Here is a 12,828-nt window from a genome sequence, read left to right as displayed (position 1 = left end):
GAATCAGCTAGATGCAGCCATGGTAGGGAAGTAGGCAAACAGAATAAACTGTTTCAAACTCAAAGTGACAAAAGTATACAGTGACCAACTCTGGAGAAACATTATAATCGCGGATACCCCCAGAGCAGGACAAGAGGGTCCAATGAGCACCAACATCCAAGAGCAGAAATGTCTCAGAATGTGGGGGTTGCTTCCACATTCAGTATGTACACACTAGAGACTGCTGTACAGACCTGTGGGGGTTGCTTCCACATTCAGTATGTACACACTAGAGACTGCTGTACAGACCTGCTCCCACAGAGATTCTGCAGCGCAGGGGCAGGGGGCTGTTGAGCCCCTGTGGGCTGCCAAGCTGTGAGATGCCCGCTCAGTCCACCACTAAATCCTAGCCGAAGCCTCAAATACCATGAACCGAGCTGAGCAGTTCTTGCTATACCTAATCTAAATTCCTACAGAATTGTGAGCATTAATAATAGATTGCTGATTAAGCCGCTGTGCTCTGGAATGTTTTATGATGCGGCATTGAGTAGTCAGGACACCTGCAAAAGGCTGAAAACAAGGTATTTCCAGCCTGGGAGACTGTCCATACCCACTAAAGCTGTTGGCCACAGAGTCTTAGACAGACTGAGCCCGCATTTTTACCTCTTAGAAATCTTTCCTCAGGAAGCCAGTATAGGAGTAAGACCAAGACAGGAGACTGTACTGACACAGAAGTGTCACTGTAGTGACACTGAAGCCTAGGGTCCCCCACATCCTGTGGGAGGTTTGCATCTCTGGCAGAGTAAACGGATAGACTTTTGATAATAAGCAGAAAACTGAGTGAAGAAAAACAGTGACAGGTTGGAGAGATGGCTTAGCAGGTAAGAGCACTGACTGCTCTCTCAGAGGTCCTGAGTTCAATCCCAGCCACCACATGGTGGCTTACAACCATCTGGAATAGGATCTGATGCGTTCTTCTGGTGTGTCTGAGGACAGCGACAGTTTACTCATATATAGAATAAAATAAAAATAAATAAATCTTTAGAAAACCGGTGACAGCAGACATGGAAATCAATCCCCAGGTGACTCTCAGTGAGCCTGTGCTCTCCTCTGCCCTGCCCAGCCCTGCTCTGCGGGTGGGGTAATGCCAGCCCATGTGCCTGTAGCTCTCGGGGGGGGGGGGGGGCTCTGCAGACTCCAACCCCTCCCTTTTGCACACCTTAACCATGCCTTTCTTTGCAATCCTTCACCATGCCTTTCTTTGCAATCTCGCTAGGGTCACTGCGGAGCCTGCTCTTTGCTGGGACTCCATCCCCCATGCTCTGAGATTGAATGTAGAGGTCATAGTATACCACCAGGGAGGGGCAAGGCTTGCCACAAATGAAGTCAAGGTTTGCATTTGGGAAAACATTTCTGGATGGGGTTGGGGGTGAGTGAATGAGACTGGAGTCTAGGAGCTGGCGGTGGGGGGTGCTGCCAGGGTGATAGTGGGGAGGGGGAGCAAAGTGCTGATGTATATGCTGATGTGTATGCTCATGTGTATGCTCATGTATATACTGATGCGTATGGTGATGAATATGCTGATGTATATGCTGATGTATATGCTGATGTGTATGCTCATGTATATACTGATGAATATGCTGATGTATATGCTAATGAATATGCTGATGTGTATGCTGATGTATATGCTGATGAATATACTGACATATATGCTGATGTGTATGCTCATATATATGCTGATGAATATATTGATGTATATGCTGATGTGTATGCTGATGTATATGTGAAAGGTCCCGGGGCTTCCTGAGCTGGCCCATGAGCACCTGGTATCTCCTCAGGACTCTAGCTTTGAGTCTAACTCCTTTATCTCCTTCTTTCGATTGTTTCCCTTCTATTGAATGTAAAGCAACAGCCACAGGCTGATCAATCGCTGATGTGAGCACAATTCATCCTGCCATGTCACAAAGTTCACCTCAGCCCATCTCCTGGGAAGGAAGTTTCTCCACCCAGCTCGCCCTGGGGAAGGGAGTTAATGATGAAGGGCAGCACTAGGCTGGCCCTTTGCACCTGTTATCAAGCTGTTAGCAACGAAGCTTGAAGGGAACCCGCCACCACCAGTAACAGGACTCCAATCCAAAGGCAGGCAGCCTGACTTCTCTCCAGTTGGGTGTGGTGGTGTGTGCCTGTCATCCCAGTTATTTGGAAAGCGAGGCAGGAAGGCTGAGAGTTCAAAGCTAGCCTGAGAACTCAGAAAGAATGTATCTCAAAATAATTTATTTTTGAGACTGGGTTTCTCTGTGTAGCCCTGGCTGTCCTGGAACTCACTTTATAAACCAGCCTGGCCTTGAACTCAGAGATCCACTGCCTCTGGCTCCCAAGTGATGGTATTAAAGATGTGTACTACCACCACCCAGCTAAAAATAAGCCTTTAAAGGCTTAGGGCTATATGTCAGTGGTAGAACACTGGCCTGGTGTATTCTGGGCCCTGGGTTCCATCCTCAGCGCTGGACAAACCCAGCCATGTTCTTGCCTTCTCTCTTCCTCCTCCTCTTCCTTGTTCTTCCTCCCCTTCTTCTCATTCCTCCCCCTCCTCCCCTTCTTCCTCTCCCTCCTCTCCTCCCTCTCTCCCCCACCTCTCTCTCTCCCCCCCCACTTTCTTACACACACACACACACACACACACTTCTCCCCGAGGTTACACAGAACCCCCAGTGAGGTGCAGCTGAGGGAAAAGAAAACCAACTGGAACCTTCATTCGCCATGGCCCCTTGGGGGCTCCACTCAAGCCCCCTTCTCTGTCCCCTCACACTTCCCCTCCTGTCCTCCTGGTGTGCCTCAGATGATAGTGCCCCACACCTGCACACTCACATGCCACCCCTGTGAAGTCACTATCTCCTGGAAAGGGGAGATGGCTTACACATTCCTTTTTACCTATGGGGACCCTTACACCTCCAGGAAGCTGGGTCTTCTATCTAGCTGTCACAGGGTCATGCCTGACTCATACCTAGAACTCCTTTTGATCCTCCTTCCTATACTGTATGAGTTGACCCCGAGTTTCACAGTCTTGTCCCCTTTGTCACTGACTTTTCACAAACATACTCACTGACCATAATGAGGCCAAAGTTCTGCACTTGGCAGCAGCAGTATCTCCCAGACTCCATCACTTAAGAAAAATGTGTTATGAGATAGGAAAGTACCAGGTGACCAGCCTTACCTCTATAGGCACAGGCACTCTCAAGACCAGACCCGTGCAAGGCTCAGACTGGCTGTGGGCCATACTTCCCACCCTTGGCAAGACAAATTCTTAGGGGACCCAGGTTTCACCTTCCAAGAGTGGATCCCTTTTCCTCTGTGGTATCCAGTACACACACACACACAGTACACACACACACACACACACACACACACACACACACACACACCCTGCGTTCTCTTTACCCTAGATTTGCATGTGTCTCTTCAGCCCCAAAGGCCCTCTTGTGTCCCTTGCCCATGTGCAAATTCTCTCTGTCCTTCAAGACTCACAGCCAGAGCCGCTGAGCTCCAGTCAGGGAACATATGCTACAGGTCATATGGAAGAAGGGAGGCCATGTGCCCAGGCACTGGAGCTGGGCGAACGTCCCCTAGGTGCCCTTTTCTCCTATGGAGGACCACAAGTCAAACATAGGCTCATGTGAGACACCACTGATGCCAGCTCCCAACCACTCTACTTCTTTAAATGATGGGAAACTGGGCCTGGAGCCCAGCCAGTATCCCAGTGCTCAGCAGAGAGGAGGCCCTCTGGTTCTATATAAGGCTGAGCTGTATTGAGAGACCCGTAAAAGGAAAGAGAAGCAAGGAGGGAGGGAGAAGAAGATAGGGATAGTGGAGAAAGATGAAAGAAAGAACAGATCTAGAACCTAGAAATCCCAGGTCCTTGCTCCCAGGCTCCCAGCCCACTGGTTTGGGGCTGGACAGGAGGCTCTCTACCACAGAGAGCATGGTAGCTGTGAAGGACACACCCTGGAATGTGGAGATGGTCTGCTGGACTCTATCAATATGTTCAATTACTTTGTGTCAGTTAAAAACAAAACTGCACAGCTATTCACCTATAAAGTGTCTGAGGAAAAGTCAGGAGCATAGGGGCTCCAGATCACTCTACGGACCCCCAGACCCAGGTCATGCTCTGCCAGGCCTGACACAGCAGGGGTTTCCTCTCTCTTGTCTCAGCGGACACATTGGCCGCAGTTCGACAAGACTCCAGGAAACCAAAGACTCTACAATTCAGTCGACTGGATGTGAAGACCCCAGGACATCTTGGAAGGCTACAGAGGAAGGGAGCCCTCCCCTGCTAAAGGCTCAGCCACGGGCGGGCTCGCTAACCCCACAGCCACCCCACCCTGCCTCAGCCTCCACAGCTCCCTGAGCCCTTCCTTTCGCTTCTGCTTCCTTCCCACAGCTGCCTCACAGGAAGGAAGCAGCTACCTCACAGTTACTCTCCATTGCCCTAAGAAAACAGAGATCAGATCAGAGGGACAGTCAACAACAAAGATAGAAGGTCAATCACCAGCTGCAGGCAAGGCTAGACCCAGGTACCATTCTGCTGAGCCTAACAAAGGTCTCTCCTAATTCCACCAGCCCAGCCAAGTGATCCAGCTCCCCAAGATACGGACCCAGGGACCTTTAAGTTTCCAGGGATACCGGGCTTCCTGTAGCCAGAGATGGTGCCCGCCCTCCTGGCTGCTTCCTCTGAGAGACGGGTATGGATCAGGCCCCAAGTTAGGATTTTAGCATTTCACATACTGTCTGTCCAGCACTGGGCGAGCCTCCCTTGTCCTCAGCTTTGGTTTTCCTCTGAGGAATGAGGTGAGAGCAGGCTATGGCCTAGGCTGGTCAGGGGAATGTCATTATTCTCTGATATGCTACCTGGGACCAGTCAGCATGTAAGTCCTGTTTGAAGACACAAGCTGGCCTGGCTGAGTCTTTACCCTGTGACCAGGACAAGGACTAAGTTAGGGTTGGGACCAGCATCGTTAGTCCTCCCTGAGGTGACCTAGCGTTTGATCTCTGAGTCTGAGAGGGACAGCCTCCGTACCCTGCCATATCTGATTCACGAGCCCTCCAGGGGCTACTAGTACTGTGCCCACTCCACAGACGCAAAGACTGAGGCCCAAAAGCAGTCAGCAGCTCACTCAAAGTCTGCATGGAGCTGAATGAAGATCTGAGCCTGGCGGAGTGGAGCCAGCCTTTCCTCCTCAGGCTCCGGGACAGATTCAGCCATCTTCCTCATCTTCTCCTTTTAGGTAACAGATGAGGTAGCCAATTCACTTCTCAGGGACTTAGGAAGGCAAACAGGAGGTTGCCACTGCCTAGAGAGGAGATCTTACCCTACATTCTAGAAGAAACAGGCTTCACGGGTAGCTTCATCAATTCCCGCCCTCCCCATGACAAGTAGCTAACGCCACAGCTAGCTCTTCCCCTTGGTGTTCCCTCCATACTCCAGATGCCAGGAAACTGAGTCTGAAAGAACTCAAAGTTTGCCTCAATCCCAAGGACAGCCCCCCACCCAGGCTTACCCTCGGGCTAAGAGCCCCCCCAGAAGCAGCTGATCTGGACAGCCCCTGGAAGGGGCCCAGAGGCAGTGATGTACACCAGTCACAGGTGGGCGCCGTCTGGGGCCGGCAGAACACAGCGCAGACTTTGGCACCATCTCCACCTCTTCTGAGCAATCATTAACCATGCAGAGACCACACCTCCTCAGAAGGCACTGGCTGTGACCAGAGCAGGCAAAACCCTGGAGGAATAGGCAGGCCCAGTGACAGAGAAGGGGCAAATGCCCAGCCCAGGGTCTCACTGCAAGCAAGAGGTGGTGACAGTCAGAGGTCATGTCAGGACCTTCTGTCCTCTCCTGGCTCATCTTCAGTGGGGACCTGTAGAGAAAGCGGTGTGGGGAGATCTCTTGGGATGAAGAGACTTGACAGCTATCAAGCCCTTGAGCCCTCAGGCCAAGCCCCGAGGCCGGCATGAAGGGGTACCCACCCTGCAGTTCCAACAAGGCCTTTTCAGCCCTGTATTTGTCCCCTCTAAGCAGGACATCAAAGGGCAGGGCCAACACTGGGCATAGTGGCATATGTCCTTAATCCCAGCACTCAGAAGACAGAGGCAGGTGGATCCCTGTGAGTACCAGGCCTAGCTGGTCTCTATAACCAGTTTTAAACCAGACATAATAAGATGTTATCTCAAAGAAACAAAAACAAGCCAGGCAGTGGTGCCTTTGATCCCAGGACTTGGGAAGTAGAGGCAGGGAGATATCTGAGTTGAGGCCAACCTGGTCTACAGAGCTAGTCCCAGGGCAGCCAGGGCTAGACAGAGAAACCCCGTCTCAAAAAACAAATGAAAACAAAACAAACAAACAAACAAACAAACAAACAAACAAAATCAAAGGGCAGGATCACACACTGCCCCAGGGGCTCCACACACTCCCAGTGGTGGCCTCCCTCGGGGGAACAGGTCCCCAAGTTCATTTCATCTTACCTCATAGTAGGAAGGAGGCCCATGCTGCAGCTCACCAGCCGTGCGCCCCTTCCTGGCTGAGTGGCTGCTGTTCGCTCTGGAGACCGAGGCATCCCTGTGCAATCCTGGTGTGCTGCTGCGGGTTCTCAGGAAGCACCAATCTACCCAAAGAGCTCATGGTTCTGCAAGGTCCCATTGAAGGCTGGCCTCACGTCTCTGAGGAAGGAGGAGAATCTGTATTTGCTGAGCACCTAGTGTGGGCATGTATTTTTCACAACCTACTTCCATAAGGGTTCAACCTCCCCTCTAGCCCACCACCCACCAGAGGTAGTAGGAAAGTTTATTAGAATATGGGGAAGTGAGTGGGCATGTTAGCACATGCCTTTAATCCCAGCACTCGGGAGGCAGAGGCAGGTGGATTTCTGAGTTCAAGGCCAGCCTGCCTGGTCTACAGAGTGAGTTCCAGGACAGCCAGGGCTACACAGAGAAACCCTGTCTCAAAAAACAAAAAACAAACAAAAAAAAGGATATGGGGAAGTGGACCTTTTTTTGTTTTAGATTTATTTTTTTATTTTATGTATATGAATACACTGTAGCTGTCTTCAGACACACCAGAAGAGGGCATCAGATCCCATTATAGATGGTTGTGAGCCACCATGTGGTTACTGGGAATTGAACTCATGGCCTCTGGAAGAGCAGTCAATGCTCTTAACCGCTGAGCCATCTCTCCAGCCCCTGGAAGTGGGCCTGTTTAGAAACAGTTCTTTGGGATCTTCCAATCTTCTTTCTCCTTAGTTCAGTCCACGAGGAAACACCAAACCCCAATCAGCAGCTGCAGTCCAGTCCACTCAACAGACATCACACACGAATCAAAAGAAACTGGGAGTCTCACCAACGGGCTGGAGCTTGCTGAAGCTGCAAGAAGCCACAAGAAACCTCAGGAGTTCTTAGACGAGTTTCTTTCCACCACAAGCAAAGCTCACCAACACAATGTAAGGCCAACCAATACATGAAGGTCGTCAGCGAAGACTAGCGAGTGAGGTGGAACCAGTCAATGCTCGAGCTCCCAGTGTCTGTGGAGTCATATTTATCATCTTTCTAAACATCATGCGTCCTTTCATGTGTCTGCTTTAGCAGAACAGCCTTTCATCTGTGTGCCCCGGCAGAACATTATTTGACATGACTGACTTTCCAAAGAAACCAAAAGTTTCCACTTCAACCTACTGTGTGCTTTACATTGTGTCTCACGGATGCTGGATACCACCAGAATAAAGGACTCTGTTTGCAGGGTCTACCCTCCCCCACCAAGGAATGGAGCCTAAATTCATGCTCGTGTCCCTTGATGGCTAGTGACTGAGAGGAGCCCACTCTCAGAGAGAAAATGCTGCCCTCCTCATCACTCCCCCATGGGTGTCCTCTGTGCTTCTCCCTGCCCACAAAGCATTCCCCTACCCTGACCTCCATCATGGGTACCAATGTGCAAATAGCCCAGGAGCCCTTATCCAGGGAATGGTCCTCTAGTTTCTTTTAGGAAACCCAGAAACGTGGCTCCTCCACTCCATGCTGGGTATGTGGCTAAGGCCCAGCCAGTCAGACTTAGGGCCACAGCAAACAGATAGGTTTGGTTATAAGAATGAGAAGTTAGCCATGTTGGCCTGTGCTTCTAATCCCAGCAGGAAGGGACAGGCAAGAGAATGACGAGTTCAAGGTCAGCCTGGGAGACGTGGTATCTTAAAATAAAAAGAAAGGAAAAAAGAAAAGAAGAAAGAAAGAAAAAAAGGAAGAAAGAGAGGAAGGAAGAAAGAGAGGAAGGAAGGAAGACAGAGGGGGGAGAGAGAGAGAGAGAGAGAGAGAGAAACAAGAAAGACAAGCAAATCTAATAATTAAGCTCAAATAAACGGCTTCATTTGGAATGGTTGAGAGCATGGATCCTCCCCCCCCCCCCAGTGTGGAGTCTAAACTGTAAAAAAATGACAAGGGCATCACACAGCTGTTTTAATGTCATGAAGGCAAATAAGTGAGATACCCCAAGACTAGGTAAAACAGAGGCCTTTAATCCATCAATCCATTGCTCTGGAGGCAGACCCTGTCTAAAAACAAACGAATAAGAAAATAAAAACAATATCTTCTTGGTGACTTTCCTTAGCTCATGAACAACCATGTTTGAAGTCCATCTACTGTAGAATTCTTCACCTAAACCAATATGTTGCCTTTTTTCTTTGTGTATTTCATTTCTGCTCTGACTACATTCCCCTTAGCCGTTAGAGTCCCTGCTCCTTCAATACTCCACAGATGCAAGGACAGGGGTAAGAGGCCAGAACTTGACTGTGGCCTCATCATCTCCCAATTGCTAAGCCTCTATCTGAGAGACCTCCTCTTCCTGAGTCCCTTAGCCTACATGAAACTGGGAGAGAAATCATCTCCCTCACTTCTTTTATTGTTCGTTTGCTTTTCAAGACAGGGTTTGTGTAGTCCTGGCCATTCTGGATCTAGCTCTGCAGACCAGGCTGGCCTTGAACTCACAGAGATCTGCCTGCCTCTGCCTCCCAAGTGCTGGGACTAAATACAGGCACATCACTGCTCAGCATCATAGGATTCTTATGAAGACTGGAGAAACATAGCCAGGGAGATGACTCAGCGGGTAAAGGAGTCTGCCACCAAGCCTGACCATCTGAATCAACCCCTAGGACCTACTTGGAAGAAGAGAGCCCACTCTGACCTCCATATGTGAGCTGTGGCACATTCGGGCTCCCCAGATGTAACTAAAAATGTTTAAAAGACCAAAAAAACTAGGACATCACTACTGGAGTGTGGCCTGGAGGACAGCAGACACACACACACACACACACACACACACACACACACGCATGCCACACTGCTGCCACTCACTTAGGCTCCAACAGACTGAGGTGAGCTTTCCTCAGCTGTATGCTCTGTCTTGTTACTACCATTAGGCTGCCTGCTAGTCCTGAGCAGAGCCATAGCTGCTTCACACTAGGTAGATCTGGGTCCTGTGTATCTGGTCATATAGATGGACACTTTGTCAGAATAGTTTGATCCCCAAACCCTCTCAAATTTAAAGCAAATGATTAAGATATATGTAGCTGGTTGTGCTGGCACACAACCTTTAATGCCAGGATTTGGAAGAGGCAGGTGGATCTCTGAGTTCAAGGCTAGCATGGTCTAGCATAGTGAGTTCCAGGATAGCCAGGTTAACACAAACCCAGTCTTGAAAACAAACAAAAAGAGAGAGAAAGGAAGAAAGGAAGGAAGGAAGGAAGGAAGGAAGGAAGGAAGGAATGAAGGAAGGAAGAAAGAAAGAAAGAAAGAAAGATATTAGATAGATAGATAGATAGATAGATAGATGGATGGGTGGGTGGGTGGGTGGGTGGGTGGATGGATGGATAGATAGATAGATAGATAGATAGATAGATAGATAGATAGATGGATGGATGGATGGGTGGGTGGGTGGGTGGGTGGGTGGATGGATGGATGGATAGATAGATAGATAGATAGATAGATAGATAGATAGATAGATAGATGAGAGAAGGGAAATCTATAATTGAATTGTGTCCACAAAATATGCCCTGGTGTTCTGGGTGAAGGAAGTAGTCAATGAAAAATGTCTCTGAGTCCTGGTAGCCAAGACACAGAAGGGTAACAGGATCCATCTATTTAAACATATACCTCAGGCCAGGCATGGTGGCATATGCTTTTAATCTGAACATTGAGTGGGGGAGCAGAGGCAGGGATGGATCTCTATGAGTCCCAGGTCAGCCTAGTCTACATAAGAAGTTCCAAGCCAGCCAAGACTACACAGTGAGACCATCTCACAAACAGTAGTGATGCAGTAGGATTCAGGAGACAGAAACAGGATGATCAGGAGTTCAAGGTTATCTTAAGTACATACAGTCTGGTCTAAACAGTGAGGATTTACAGATGCTCTCTGGAGCCACAGTGACTCTGAGGTTCAGTACTCAGGAGTTCTCTCTCTGAGGTGTTCCTGAAGACACTGTGCAAGGCTGCATATTCCTGACAAGATTGCTCCATGTAACAGTCTAGACGTTGGGCTCAGACATCAGGCTGTGGGGACCCATTTGGGTGGGAAAATCTAAATAACTTTAGCTGAACTCTGTAATATATGACACCTGCCTAGGCTGGCACCAATAGTATCAGGGTCAAGGTCTCAGTGAACACCCGCTTTTGTTGTGGTGTAAGGCTGGTTGGTGGTTGTGATATTGTTACAAATGTAATTTCTTTCCCCACAACTCTAGAATAACCCTTTCTTTTATTACAGATGGAAAAGCTGAGATTCAGGGCCAGGCTATCAGCATAACACTGTCTGGGCAACTATGGTTGCCTGATTCTCTGGCCACCGATGTGATTCTGCTCTGGGAAGGAGAGACTAATCATGGGCTGTGGCTGGGGTGGTAGGAGGACAGGCAAGTGACCTCATTAGAGGCTTCAGCTATGCCTTAGACCTTGGGTCCAAGTACATCAGGCTGATCTCTGTGCCCAACCCAGCAAAGCAGGTGGACCCAGGACTTCTTCCTTGCTCAATGGCAGGGTCAGCAGCTCTGAGTCACTACTCTGACCGCCAGAAAGTGGACAAAGGCTAGACCTTTGCATAACATCTGCATAAGCTTGATAAAGCTGGCATATCTGCCCACAGTATCCTGCCCATTCGCTACCAAAGCAGCCTGGGTATTTCACCGGGCTTTGGGCTGTGATGATCCAAATCTGGATGAGACTCATCTCCAATGTCAGTTTCAGGGGATGGGAAGTAAAAAGTAGAGTGGAGAGCCAGAGGTGACCAGGGACCTCAGGCCTGCCCACAGCCTTACCGGTAACCTTAGGCTCTCAGGTTACCTCAAGCCCTCTCCTGGAAACTGCACATGAGGAAAGGATCCAATTCATAGAAATGTAGTCTGGTAATGTTTGAGAGCATCGAGCACGGCAAGTGACAAAGTTCGCATGAGTAATGAATATACACCAAAGTCCTTCGTAGTGCTTGCGTTAGTGTGTGCTCAGAAAGACAAAGTCAGCCGGGCAGTGGTGGCACACACTTTTAATCCCAGCACCCGGGAGGCAGAGGCAGGCAGATTTCTGAGTTGGAGGCCAGCCTGGTCTACAAAGTGAGTTCCAGGACAGCCAGGGCTATAAAGAGAAAAACCAAAAAGAAAGAAAGAAAGAAAGAAAGAAAGACAAAGTCTTTGGGAAAACCTTTAATGGTTCACACCTTAAATCCGGGCACTTAAGAAGATGAAAACACACTGTTATCTGTGAGTTCTTGGCCAACCTGGTCTACACAGCGAGTTCCAGGACATGGACAAGGCTATTTAGAGAGACCCTGTCTTTTTTTGTTGCTGTTGTTTTGTTTTGCTTTGTTTTTCGAGACAGGATTTCTCTGTATAGCCCTGGCTGTCCGGAAGTCACTCTGTAGACCAGGCTGGCCTCGAACTCAGAAATCTGCCTGCCTCTGCCTCCCGAGTGCTGGGATTAAAGGCGTGGGCCACCACGCCCGGGTGAGACACTCAAACCAAACCAACCAAAGAAGCTTCCTGTGGTCTTGACTGTTTTGTGCATCCTCTGTGCCTAGAAACCGGACAAGATGAAATCTAGTTGTAGCTTGTCTCTGGCCAGCTCTATGACACTGCTTTAGGGGTGACCAGGAGAGCCATGACCAAGGGTGGCTCCTTGGTGGAATGTGTTCACGCCTTCATTCTCCATGCTCCAAGTTCGTTGCACTTGGCAGGTACAAAGTCTCTTCGGTGCCTGTACAGTAAGGACGCCAGTCCGGAAACAGGTCAACCTTAGAAACAACTTTCCAACCCACACCTGGCCTCAGAACCCTAGGCCCCTTTCAGAGAACATCCCCTTTAAAGCGCTCTTGTCAAGAGGAAGCCAACAAAAGGAGGCTTTAAAGGCCCAGTTAACGCTGAGGACAACGAACCACAGAGAAGCCAACTAAGTCTTGGGCTGAGATCCTAAAAGCCTTGGGGCAAGCCCCAGGGCAAGGTCTGTAGGAACTACAACTTCCGGCATGCCCGGCAGCGCGGCCCGCTGGGAGTTGTAGTCCTCACCGACCTGCTTCCCCGCGCGATTAAGGAAAGGTCCAGGCAGGGTCTACCCCCTCCTCTGGAGTCTGTGGAGTATCTGGAGTCTGTGTCCTCTCAAGTGTCCTTGAAAGGCCACAGAGTCGTATTTAACTTATTTTACAGGAGAAATAGGGCCGGCCCTCATGCCGGGTCAAAGAGGCACTGAGAGCGCGACGGCTCCTACGCGCTTCGCCCGCGCCTCTGGGGTCGCGCCAAGGGGAAGTGTCCGGAAGCCCCGCCCCACCCTCCCCGGGTCCGC

At 49.7% G+C, this 12,828-nt stretch overlaps 1 protein-coding gene across 1 annotated transcript in view; it reads right to left on the bottom strand.

Annotated features, from left to right (window-relative positions):
• Positions 1–5,641, bottom strand: part of Cdhr2 (cadherin-related family member 2) — a 35,200-nt gene extending 29,559 nt beyond the window's left edge. The window contains exon 1 of the mRNA NM_001033364.3: positions 5,535–5,641. The gene's annotated coding sequence lies outside the window, so the exon portion shown is untranslated. The remainder of the gene's footprint in view (positions 1–5,534) is intronic.
• Positions 5,642–12,828: the final 7,187 nt, after the last annotated feature.

This window comes from Mus musculus, chromosome 13 (assembly GCF_000001635.26).
Source record: "Mus musculus strain C57BL/6J chromosome 13, GRCm38.p6 C57BL/6J".
In the NCBI taxonomy this organism is placed as follows: domain Eukaryota; kingdom Metazoa; phylum Chordata; class Mammalia; order Rodentia; family Muridae; genus Mus; species Mus musculus.
The sequence above is the reverse complement of the archived record's forward strand: the minus strand, read 5'-3'. Positions and strand labels throughout refer to the sequence as shown.